General features: G+C 42.1%; 1 protein-coding gene across 4 annotated transcripts in view; it reads left to right on the forward strand.

Annotated features, from left to right (window-relative positions):
* Positions 1 to 9106: 9106 nt before the first annotated feature.
* SLC35F5 (solute carrier family 35 member F5) overlaps positions 9107 to 12491 on the forward strand; it is a 114983-nt gene continuing 111598 nt past the window's right edge. Inside the window, exon 1 of one of the 4 annotated variants that reach the window (XM_063647377.1) lies at positions 9107 to 9511. The gene's annotated coding sequence lies outside the window, so the exon portion shown is untranslated. The remainder of the gene's footprint in view (positions 9512 to 12491) is intronic. The other 3 variants (XM_063647376.1, XM_063647379.1, XM_063647378.1) reach the window with 3 other exon arrangements.

Below are 12491 nucleotides of genomic sequence, written 5' to 3' on the forward strand. Positions count from 1 at the left end.
AAAATATGAGTATTCCTATCTTTAAAAAATTAATTAATAAAAAAAGCTATGTAGAATGTTAGAGAGCCAATATGAAATCAATAGAAAAGAGTGAACATTTGTTAATAACATCAGTGCAAGCAGATGGAGAAGGAACTTGTACTGAACAATTCTCCAAATATAGAAATAATTTGATTTTTTTTTCTCCAAAGGCAGAAGAACAAGGGGCAGGAAGCCAGAGAAAGTTAGACAAACATGGCATGTTCAGAAATCTGTTTCCAGCTTAAAGGTTATCTTTTTATAGGATGAGGATTATCACGTGATCCATTTCTTCTTTTTCAAAACCAAAGTAAAGTGGTTAATTTTATGGTATATAAATTATACCTCAATTTAAAAAATAAATTAACTTTTAAGAAGTTAAGGATGATGATACATTCATCGGCCATCACATTAGCCGGGCGTGGTGGCATGTGCCTGTAATCCCAGGTACTGGGGAGGCTGAGGCAGGAGAATCGCTTGAAGCTGGGAAGTGGAGGTTGCAGGGAGCTGAGATCGTGCCACTGCACTCCAGCCCGGGCGACAGAGTGAGACCCTGTCTCAAAATAAATAAATAAATAAAATTTAAATAATCAAAATTACTATATAATAATAGTTCAAATAAAAAGTTTAAAAAGCAAACAAATTCATTTAGCAATAAAATGAAAGAAAGTTTGGTTTTTTTTGAGATGGAGTTTTGTTCTGTCACCCACGCTGGAGTGTAGTAGTGTGCTCTCAGCTCACTGCAACCTCTGCCTCCCGGGTTCAAGTGATTCTCCTGCCTCAGCCTCCCAAGTAGCTGGGATTACAGGTGTGTGCCACCATGCCCAGCTAATTTTTGTATTTTTAGTAGAGACTACGTTTCACCATGTTGGCCAGGCTGGTCTCAAACTCCTGACCTCAAGTGATCCCCCGACTCACCTCCCAAAGTGCTGGAATTACAGGCATGAGCCACTGTGCCCAGCCAGAAAGGAAGTATTGATACCTGCAACAACTTGGATAAATCACAAAGGCATTATGCTAACTGAAAGAAGCCAGTGTTCAAGATTAGAGGCTGTAAGATTCCATTTACATGACATTCTCAAAGACAAAACTAGAGGAAGAAGAACAGGTTAGTGGTTTTCAGAAGCTAGGACTAGGTGAGTATAAAGGGATAACAGGAGGGAGTTTTTAGGGAGTGATGGAATTGTTCTGTATCCTTATCATGGTGATCTGCTGGGTGCGGTGGCTCACACCTGTAATACCAGCACCTTCGGAGGCCGAGGTGGGCGGATCACTTGAGGTCAGGAGTTAAAGACCAGCCTGGCCAACATGGTGAAACCCTGTCTCTATTAAAGATACAAAAAATTAGTCGGGCGTGGTGGCGGATGCCTGTAATCCCAGCTACAGGGGAGGCTGAGGCAGGAGAATTGGTTGAACCTGGGAGGCAGAGGTTGCAGTGAGCCAAGATCGTGCCACTGCACTCCAGCCTGGGCAACAGAGAGAGACCCTGTCTCAAAATCAATCAATCAATAAATTAATTAATTAAATTTAAAAACTCAAAACCACTATATCATAATATTTAAAATAAAAAGTTTAAAAAGCAAACAAAAAACCCCAAATAGAGTTGTATCAACAAGCTTTTGCTTGTGATTTGATTTTGTGGCCATAAATATCCTGTTCTCTTTCAATACAATAACCCTAACCCTCTCCCCACTTCTTTCAGAAAGAGTGAGGGAGTAATTCTAGCCTATTTTTACAAGAACACAGTGGCTATAGACAGTAAGTACTCTCCCATGTGAAAGCACCAGCTAATTAGACTTTGGTGGATGGTCATGACGTACCCAGTGACATGCTTTTACAGTTCGTTGTCATTGTCCTAGGTGCCGGTATGAAGATGATTCAGCAAAAGTGGAGAACCAAAGATTCTAGGGCAGCATCAAAACTGGGAAAGCAATTACAGCAGAAGTTGCGTTCCCCATGGTAGCTTAGCAACTTCGTGTATCTCCAAGGCAGAGAGGAAAATCAAGTCTAACAGGCCTTCCTGAAGGCTAGGTGTGAAATACCAGAAGCCATCTTTGTTTCCAGCGATGTCACTAAATAAATATTTGTTGATATAAAGTATTACACATCTGTTCTCCCACATCTCAGCTAAACTGCCAAAAGTTAACCCTTTCTGGAGATGCAGAATGGAGCAATGTACCCAGCTCTCATTCATTTATTTCCCTTGTTGATATTCTTGCATAGCTTTTAGTTTATGCATTTGTCCCAAATAAACCTAGAAAAAGCCACTTGTCATAGGACAAGATGAACTGATGATTTGAATCACTCTCCCACTGAGGAAGAAACCATCTGTGGAAAAGACTGTATAAGGTACTTCCTGGTTGAACGGTAGGGCTCTGGAGTCAGAAGTCTTGAATTTGAATCCCACCCCTAAAATGTATCAGCTGTGTGCCCTTAGGTAAGTAACTGAACTTCTCTGGCTTCAGATCCCTCTGTGTGTGTGTGTGTGTGTGTGTGTGTGTGTGTTTTGTTATTGTTTTTGTTGTTGTTATTGAGACGGAGCCTCACTTTGTCGCCCAGGCTGCAATGCAGTGGTGTGATCTCAGCTCACTGCAACCTCTGCCCCCCGGGTTCAAGCGATTCTCATGCCTCAGCCTCCCAAGTAGCTGGGACTACAGGCGCCCACCACCATGCCCGGCTAATTTTTGTATTTTAATAGAGACGGGGTTTCACCATGTTGGCCAGGCTGGTCTTGAAATCCTGACCTCAGGTGATCGGCCTGCCTCGCCCTCCCAAAGTGCTGGGATTACAGGCATGAGCCACCGCAATTGGCCCTCTCTGTTAATTGTAGGTGCTGAAAGGAACCCAGTGAACTAGTGATAATACTTATAATTTACCTAGTGCCAGGTCTGATGTTTAATTCATATTCAAAAAGTAGAAGCAATTTTCATATGATAGATCATTAATGCCAATTTTATGTATCTGAAAATGAGGATGTCGGGGGTTCCAGGAAGTTATTTAAATGCTTTTGGTGCACAGTTCCTTTACCCTGCCTAGGGTTACCTACAACATACCTTCGGGGAACTTTGCCTGCTTCTTTGCTAGGCTGGGGTCCCATTCTCTTGGATCCTTTGCTAATCTGCCCATCAATCTTGTAAACTACTTATTGCAGAGATGTTAATGACTTTATTTGACTTTTCTACTTAGAGACAGATAGATTAAGAAGTGTTTCAGGCTGTGGCCAGCTGGGACCATTCAGCAGCCTTCAGGTAACACCTCTTTTGGCACAGGTCAGCCTGGCAGCCTGGGCTGTGGCCCCTGTGTGAATTGGCCTCTTGCACTAGAGGATGGTTGGGTGGGTGGTTGAGGCTGTCCTTCTCATACTCCGGGGTCTTTGTTCATATTTATGACATCTACATTTCTGCTTCCCTTTCTAACTTCTCCCTTCCTTCCCAGATCAAAGTAGAATAGAGCTCATTAAAGCTTTATAGGGGTAGTGCCAATAGAGAACTTTAGGTCTGGAGAAGAATCATTCGTAAAGATCGACTGTGTGCTCTGGGTGCCTTTAGGCAGCCACTGTTTCCATTGGTGTTTAATATTTATTGCTTTCTCATAATCTTCCAGCTGCTATCTTGTCACTGTTAGGAAGACTGGGGAAAATGTCCCATGGATATTTATTTTCTACCACATATTTACTATATCACTTGAAAGTTTGAGTTTTGTGTTTCTTATATAAATTATGAATAATAAAATAAAAATCACTACTGCTTTCAGGCCAGATATATTTTTATTGCACAACATGTATTATGTACAAGAATATCACAAGATTTGGAAATGTTAGTCCTAGAAGAGTTTGACACAACACAATGATAAGACAGTATGAAAAATGGAGCTATGAATAAAAAAGAATCCATAAGTCCCCAGAGCCTATGAATGTATTATGTTGCATAGTGATGTAGTTTGGATGCCTGTCCTCTCCAAATCTCATATTGAAATGTGATCCCCAATGTTGGAGGTGGGGTCTGGTGGAAGATGTTTAAATTATAGGACCTGATTCCTTATGAATGGCTTGGTACCCACCCCATGGTAATGAGTGAGCTCTCATTCTGGTAGTTTCTGTGAGAGCTGGTTGTTTAAAAGAGCCTGGCACCTCCCCTTCCTCTCTTGCTCCCTCTCTGTCTTGCCATGTGACACTCCTGCACCCCTTTACCTTCTGCCATGATTGGAAGCTTCCTGAGGCCCTCACCAGAAACAAATGCCTACATCATGCTTCCTGTACAACCTGCAGAGCCCAAATAAACCTCTTTTCTTTATAAATTAACCAGTCTCAGGTATTCCTTTATAGCAATGCAAATGGACTAACACACATAGCAAGGAGGAATTAAGGTTGCACATGGAATTAAGGTTCCTAATGAGCTGACTTTAAGATAAGGAGATTATCCTGGATTATCTGGATGGGCCCAGTGTAATCACAAGGATCCTTTTAGTAGAAGAGGGAGCCCAAAGAGTGAGGCAGAAAGAGATTTGAAGATGCTACCTGCTGTCTTTGAAGATGGAGGAAAAGAGCCACAAGCTAACGAATACAGAAATTGGAATAGAAAAAGGCAAAAAACACAGATTTTCCCCCAGAGCCTCCAGAGGGAATGTAGTCCTGCCAACACCTTGATTTTAGCTCCACGAGACCCAATTCAAACTTCTGACCTTCAGAACTACAGGGTAATAAATTTTTGTTGGTTTATGTCACTAAGTTTGTGCTAATTTGTTGCAGCAGCAGTAGGAAACTAATACACTGCTGTTGAGGGCTTATGTCACCAAAGACAATACCAATATGAAAATACCTGTAATATAATTGCAAACACAAATATCAAGTGCTTAGTGGACAAGGATAGAAGAGCCTTCCCCCATGTAGAGTTCAGATGTTGCTTGATGATGGAGTTTACATGGGAAATTATATTATACATTACAGGTATTTAATATGTATAGCAACCCCATGACATAGTGATTGTCTCCAATTTATAGAGGAGGAAACAGATAAGAGAAGTTGTACCATGACCCACAGCTAGTTAATTGAAAGAACTAGGATTTATAACATGCATTGACTGTATCTGTAGCCTGTTGTTTCAGCCACTGGGCAATTTTGCCTCTTGCTTCAATGGTTGGTCAAGGGGATATGAATGGGTCATCAACAGTATCTACTAAATACCTCAAATCAACATGCCCCAGACTGAATTCATGATCTTAACCTCCAAGACTGCTCTTTCTCCTGGGTTTCCTGTCTCACTAAATGATCTCACTGCCAAACCAGAACCTTGAGCCTTTTCAGTATTATGCTAGATTCCTCCCTTTCCTACACCATCCATATCACATCTGTCACCAAGTCTTGTCAATTCTACCTTTAAACTTTTCTCAAATCCACCCACTCTGTGCCTTCCACCACCAATACATAATCTCAGGCTACCACCATCTCTCACCTGGATGCCTCCATAGCCCCCTCATTGGTCTTTCCAACTCCTATCTCCAGACTTTGTCTCTTCTAATCCATTTGCAATGGAACAATCAAAGTGGTCTCCAGAAATATACATTCAATTATGCATCCTATCTGCTAAAAACCATTCAGTGACTTGCCCTGAGGATAGAGGCCACAAGTCCTAACAGGTGTTTCTAGACATTCCAGGACCTTGCACTTGCTTACACCTTTAACTTCACGCGTTATTCCTTTCCTATTCAACAATTCCCTAAAAAATGTGTCTTTTCCCTTCACCTACACACATACTTTTTACCCTCAGTGCTTCAAATATGCCATGCTTTCTCCACTCTCAGGGCCTTTGCTCACCCTCTCTTCCTCTAGTTATGACTTACAATCCCTGAGATCACAATTACAAGTCACTTCTTTAAGAAAGTCGTCTCTGATCTCCTTTTCTTTTCTTTTTCTTTTTTTCCTTTTATTATACTTTAAGTTCTGGGATACATGTGCAGAACGTGCAGGTTTGTTACACAGGTATACACATGCCATGGTGATTTGCTGCACTCATCAACCCATCATCTACATTAGGTATCCTAATGCTGTCCCTCCCCTAGCCCCACACCCACCAACAGGCCCCAGTGTGTGGTGTTTCTCTCCCTATGTCCATGTGTTCAACTCCTATTTATGAGTGAGAACATGTGGTGTTTGGTTTTCTGTTATCTGTGTGATTCCCACAGCATCTTGTATGTCCTTATCATGGTATTTCTCACCCTGAATTGTAAGCTGCTTACCTGTCTAGATCCACCTCCCTCCTCCATAACTGAGAACTCTGTTAGGTAAGAACTGTATCAGACTTGATCATTGTTGTATCATCAGTACACAGTACTATCTGGCACATAGTATATACCTCTGGAACAGATAAATACCATTGTTCACTGAGTGAGGGAAAAAAAATTTTCTGCATCCTATGGCAAAAGTGATAAACATGTAAATCTGGCTGGCTATTGACTGTTTCCCAAATGCCTGAAATCTGAGAGTTCAAAGCAGTTTTTTTCTTTAAACACCACATAGCAAAGAAAAGGCCTCTCTTTGAAGTCAGCCTAGGAAGCCCAGGGCCGGGAGAGAGTGTGGTATAAATAGGCCTACCTCTCACCTGCTGCTGGAGGAATTTATCACAACTCTGAAGAGTATCCAAGAAGATATGTTTCCCGGAAAATCAAACCAAAGATCTTTCCAGAGCCCCAACTTTTAGTAATCCAGTACAATCGGTCTATTCATCTTTCTGGTAATGATTTCTTTCCCCCTCAAAGCACTCAATTCATTTTCCATCACTGACATGTAATCCAGAAATAATAGAGGTTAGTCTTGTATAACTCATATCCAAAAAGGGAAAGTGCCAACACCCTGAAAGAAAAGCTCTGAATTAAGTATTCCCAAAAACAATTCTCAGCAAATCTGGGGGATGTGAAAAGGCCTATTCAGTTGTCGATGATAATTCTTTTTGCTGTTAATTATAAATGTGGTTCCCCAACAGAAAGCGTTAAGTTTAAAAACACTACTCTGGCACAGTTCTTGTAATTACATCCCAGTATTCAAATCTGAAAATTGTTTCTAGTTCTATTTTCTAATAAAGTCTTACTTAGAGGTGCTAATACTTGAAATTGGTCTTTAAGAACTCTTAAAAAAAAAAAAAAAGGACCAGGCGGGGTGATGCATGCCTATAATCCCAGCACTTTGGGAGGCTGAGGCTGGTGGATCACCTGAGGTCAGGAGTACAAGACCAGCCTGGCCAACATGGTGAAACCCCATCTCTACAAAAATACAAAAATTAGCCAGGCATGGTGGTGGGTGCCTGTAATCGCAGCGACTCAGGAGGCTGAGGCAGGAGAATCGCTTGAACCTGGGAGGCAGAGGCTGCAGTGAGCCAAGATCATGCCACTGCACTCCAGCCCGGGAAACAGAGCGAGAATCTGTCTCAAAAAAAAAAAAGAAATTTAAACTCCCACTGTGTGACAATGCACAGTCAAACACATGATGAGACCCCCAGTGAACATGTATCAGGAGTGAAAAATAAATCTTTGTTGTTTTAGCCATTAGGATTTGGGTATTCTTTGTTTCTATAGAAGTAATAATTTCCTATCAATCCTTTGATTTAAAAGCCACTTCGGAAGTGAACAGAAGAATCAGGCAGCTTGGAGGAAAAAGAAAGCCCAGTTCTATTACTGAAAGGGCTAGTTTGGAGAATAAAGCATAGACATTAGACAAAATCGGGTTCCTAATAACTTCCCTCTAAATTGATCCAACCCATCCCAAACTTTAGGTCTCTCCACTGTAGGGCCAGATCCTGATATAAAAAGCATATTACCTTATGGAGATTCAGAAGGAGGGGTTCTTGAGGAGAGGCAGGACAGAGACACAGAATATAGCAAAGGGACTCAGCTGAGCACGCTCCGTTCCTTCTCCCTACACTCCAACCAGACAGGGCACTCCTCCCCGGAAGTATTCCCACATTTTCCCTTCCTGAGGGGAGGAACTTCTTTCCCTGCATTGAAAAACTCACAGTTGAAACAATGGAAAGTTGATCCATTTAAGCCCAAAGTAAGGCGGGAGGAACATGCAAGGCCTTCTTTCGCCTTAAATTATTTTTGAATTTGCAGTTACTAAAATTATGTAGTGTGACATCTGTCCTAGGACGTGGATGGTTCAAAGCCATCTATTTTCAAGGAAAGCAGGATCCTGTACTGTTTCTGAAGCTGTGAGAAACTGGATCAAATAAAACTATATCTGGGTAATAATAGCTTTATCTGGCCAGGCGCAGTGGTTCACGCCGGTAATCCCAGCACTTTGGGAGGCCAAAGCAGGTGGATCACCTGAGGTCAGGAGTTCAAGACCAGCCTGGCCAACATGGTGAAACCCTGTCTCTACTAAAAATACAAAAATTATCTGGGCATGGTGGTGCACCCCTGTAATCCCCGCTATTTGGGAGGGTGAGCTATGAGAATTGCTTCAACATGGGAAGTGGAGGTTACAATGAGCTAAGATTGCACCATTGCACTCCAGTCTGGGCAACAGAGCGAGATTCCATCACCCCCTGAAAAAAAAAATAAAAAAGCTTTGTCTGATCTCTAAGAACAAATCTGAAGGGGGAAAAGTCCTTAAAAGACAACCTGGATAGAGGGATGTGAGAGGGAAAGAGACAGTCCTATTATTTCGGCTTAATGAAAGAGGGCCCTGGGCTTGAGGACAGGCGTACCAGCCTCAGGTGTTGTGGTAGCAGATGATAGAAGCCCACATCCTCTTCTCATCTGCTTTCCTCAGCAGCTGCCTCCTTCATTTACCAAATGAAGTTTAACACGATGCACTGAAATCCAAGATTTTCTTGTAGGTTTCATTATAGAAGTAGTATGGAATTTGGCTTTAAGTTAATGACAAAGAAGTGTATTGCTGAGGAATGGGACACCACCAACGCTGAGCAGTTTTAAGCAAGAGGAGAAGCGTGATGTAGTGACGCCTTGGAAAAAACAACTAACTCATCCTATGATTGTCATGTGGAATTTATCAATTGAGTAACAAACATGTGTTTGACTTCCAAAGCCATAAAATGCCTTTGGCCTTTGCCAATTGTAAAACTGTCTCACTCTCTCTTTTTCTCTCTCTTATAGAAAGTCAGGATACATAGACAGATAGACAGACAGATAGATAGATAGATAGATAGATAGATAGATAGGTGGATAGATAGAAAGATGGTAGATAGATAAAGATAGGAAGGGAGGAAGAAAAAGGGGGTGTCTTTTAAAAAAATTTGTGGACTATATAACAAATTGAGTCATTTTTGGTCAAATGTCTTTATTACATGCAACAGCTGAGAAACCACAAGCTCATCATGTGAAGAGGAAGAGTTTGGCAGCTCGTCTTAAATTGTAATTATCTTCTTTGCATGAATCCTGGAGAAAAGGTCTTCATATCAGTTTATTTTTATAAAACCGTCTGGTTCTGCTGATGGTAAGACATCACTTGGATGAGCTACACAGAAGCTAAGGAACTGTCAGGGTAGGCCCACTTCATTGGTATTGCTATTTAGATGTAACTTCTTTTGCATAAAGCTTTGCTACTACTATTTGTTCACTACCTTTATAGTTTCTTGAATAGAATGTAGGAGCCTGAATAAAACTCCTGGAGAAGGAATTTTCTTTTTCTTTTTCTTTTTCGGGGGAAGTGAGGGTGGGGAGGGGCTGGGTCTCACTCTGTCACCCAGGCTAGAGTGTAGTGACACCATTACAGGTCACTGCAGCCTTGACCTCCTGGGCCCCACCTCAGCCTCCTGACTAGCTGGGACTACAGGCATGCACCACCATGCCTGGCTAATTATTTAATTTTTTGTTGAGATGGGGTCTCCCTGTATCGCCTGGGCTTGGACGTACTTTCTGATGGCCATTGTTTCTGGGGTTCCCCAAACTCAAAACATTAATGTATCTCATTGTAAAAGAAAATATGTATTTTCAAAAACATTGGTAGCTGATTATAAATGGTTGTTACATCTTCCCTGTGGAATACAAGTAATTTAGTTTTGATGGATAAAATGACAATCCTTTAATATTATATTGCTTATTCTGATAGATCGGATTTGAGGTTGGGTATATTTATAAATTTTATTAAATGGATGTTTCAGAGAGCTGTGATTAAGATTCTAGGAAATTTTTTAGCCAGGGAAGCACATAGAATCTTGATAGTCTTCATCACTCGTGAACACTTTTTATCAATAGTTTTAATTTCAGGTTAGAATTTATGATTTATTTAATCTCTGCTTGTTGGCAGGAATTCTATTTATATTATATATTTTTTCTTTTTCTTTTTCTTCCTGGCTTGTCTTCAGTATGATATACTCTAAATTTTGCTGTAAATTTCCAGCATGGTGCTAATATTTGGGTGAGACAGAATTTCACCAGTGGGATGTGATTTCTGGTGCTTTTAAACCTGAATTATGATTTATTGTGATGAATTGTTTCTGGACTCTGGTAACTCTTCCAAGGTGGGCAGCATTGAGCCCCAGGACACCAGGGGAAGAGATAGAAATCTATTTCCTATGGCAGAAGAGATTGTAATCACTTCTGCCCGCTGTGGCCTGTTGGTTACAAGAATCAATACAAATAGCAGCTCTCCACGGTCCATTTGCTTTATCGGTGGCCCTCGGGTGAGCAATCATCTCAATTTACCTGGCACTGTGGGGATTCCCCAGAGGGACTCGGGACTATTTTCCCACTTTTTTTTTTTTCAATTTTAGAAATCCTATTGGTTTGCAGTGGTGCCTCACTGTGGTTTTGATTTGCATTTCCCTGATGACCACTGATGTTGAGCATCCTTTTACATGCTTGCTGACCACTTGTATGTCTTTTTTGGAGAAATGTGTATTCAAACTGTCTTCGTTATAGCTAAATAAAATCAAACAAAATCCCACTTCACATAAGGTGAAGTTTCCAGCTGTAGAGCGGATGAACTTTTAGGTCACCTGAGCAACCCCTTTTCTGACACGTTTGAGATAAATTAATCTTCTGATGACAGCACAATTGTCATGGGACTTATCTCAGGTCCAGGCGTTGTGCAGTGAGGTGATAAACAGATCCAGAATGCTTCACCCAGCAACTCCACTCAACTTTTGTAATAGGTTGGATTTTGAGTTCCTGCAGAACAGGTAAGATGCCAGTCAACCTGGCTCTTGGTCCTTCACTCATGGGTCAGTCCAAGCATGTGGTACAATTATTCCTCCAGTGGCAAGTCAGCAAGAGGGAGCAGATGAGGTCAGCTACAGACAGGATAATAGAAAGCAGGAGAAGCCTATTGTCCACCATTGCAATTTTAATTGGCTACATTTGAAGCTGGTAGGAATACGGACCACTGAGTGCCCTGGAGGAGGCAGTGCTTTAAGCCATTTTTGTTCAATCACTTCCTATGATTTAGTTTATTGGCATAGTAGAAAACATTATGAGGGCCGGGTGTGATAGCTCACGCCTGTAATCCCAGCACTTTGGGAAGCCGAGGTGGGTGGATCACCTGAGGTTATGAGATCAAGACCAGCTGACCAACATGGTGAAATCTTGTCTCTACTAAAAATACAAAATTAGCCAGGCATGGTGGCGGGCGCCTATAATCCCAGCTACTTGGGAGGCTGAGGCACGAGAATCTCTTGAACCCAGGAGGTGGAGGTTGCAGTGAGCTGAGATCGCACTATTGCACTCCAGCCTGGGCAACAAGAGCAAAACTCAGTCTCAAAAAAGAAAGAAAGAAAGAAAACATTATGGAATACTGAGTAAACAAGTTCAAGCAGGGCGCAGTGGCTCACACCTGTAATCCCAGCACTTTGGGAGGCGGGCAGATCCACGAGGTCAAGAGATCGAGACCATCCTGGCCAACATGGTGAAACCCTGTCTCTACTGAAAATACAAAAATTAGCTGGACATGGTGGCACGTGCCTGTAGTCCCAGCTACTCAGGAGGCTGAGGCAAGATAATTGCTGGAACCCGAGAGGTGGAGGTTACAGTGAGCCAAGATCAGGCCACTGCACTCCAGCCTGGCCACAGAGCGAGACTCCACCTCAAAAAAAAAAAAAAAGTTCAGATGTGTGGGGAGGAAATAGGAAATGTCCTGGAATAGTGAGTGATGGATGAGTCTTATTGGGAAAAGCTTTAGGGGACTAGAGGTGGCACAAAAGGACTGGGCCACGTTTCAAGGGAGAGAAGGGATGCAGGGGTATTGTGGCCATTGCCTTCTTCTTCTTCTTCTTTTTTTTTCTGAGACAGAGTCTCACTCTGTTGCCCAGGCTAGAGTGCAGTGGCACGATCTTGGCTCACTGCAACCTCTGCCTCCTGGGTTCAAGCTATTGTCCTGCCTCAGCCTCCCAAGTAGCTGGGATTACAGGCACGTGCCACCACGCCCGGCTAATTTTTTTGTATTTTTAGTAGAGATGCGGGTTTCACCACGTTGGCCAGGCTGGTCTCGAACTCCTGACCTCAGGTAATCTGCCCGCCTCGTCCTC

Source organism: Pongo pygmaeus, chromosome 11 (assembly GCF_028885625.2).
Source record: "Pongo pygmaeus isolate AG05252 chromosome 11, NHGRI_mPonPyg2-v2.0_pri, whole genome shotgun sequence".
NCBI lineage: Eukaryota > Metazoa > Chordata > Mammalia > Primates > Hominidae > Pongo > Pongo pygmaeus.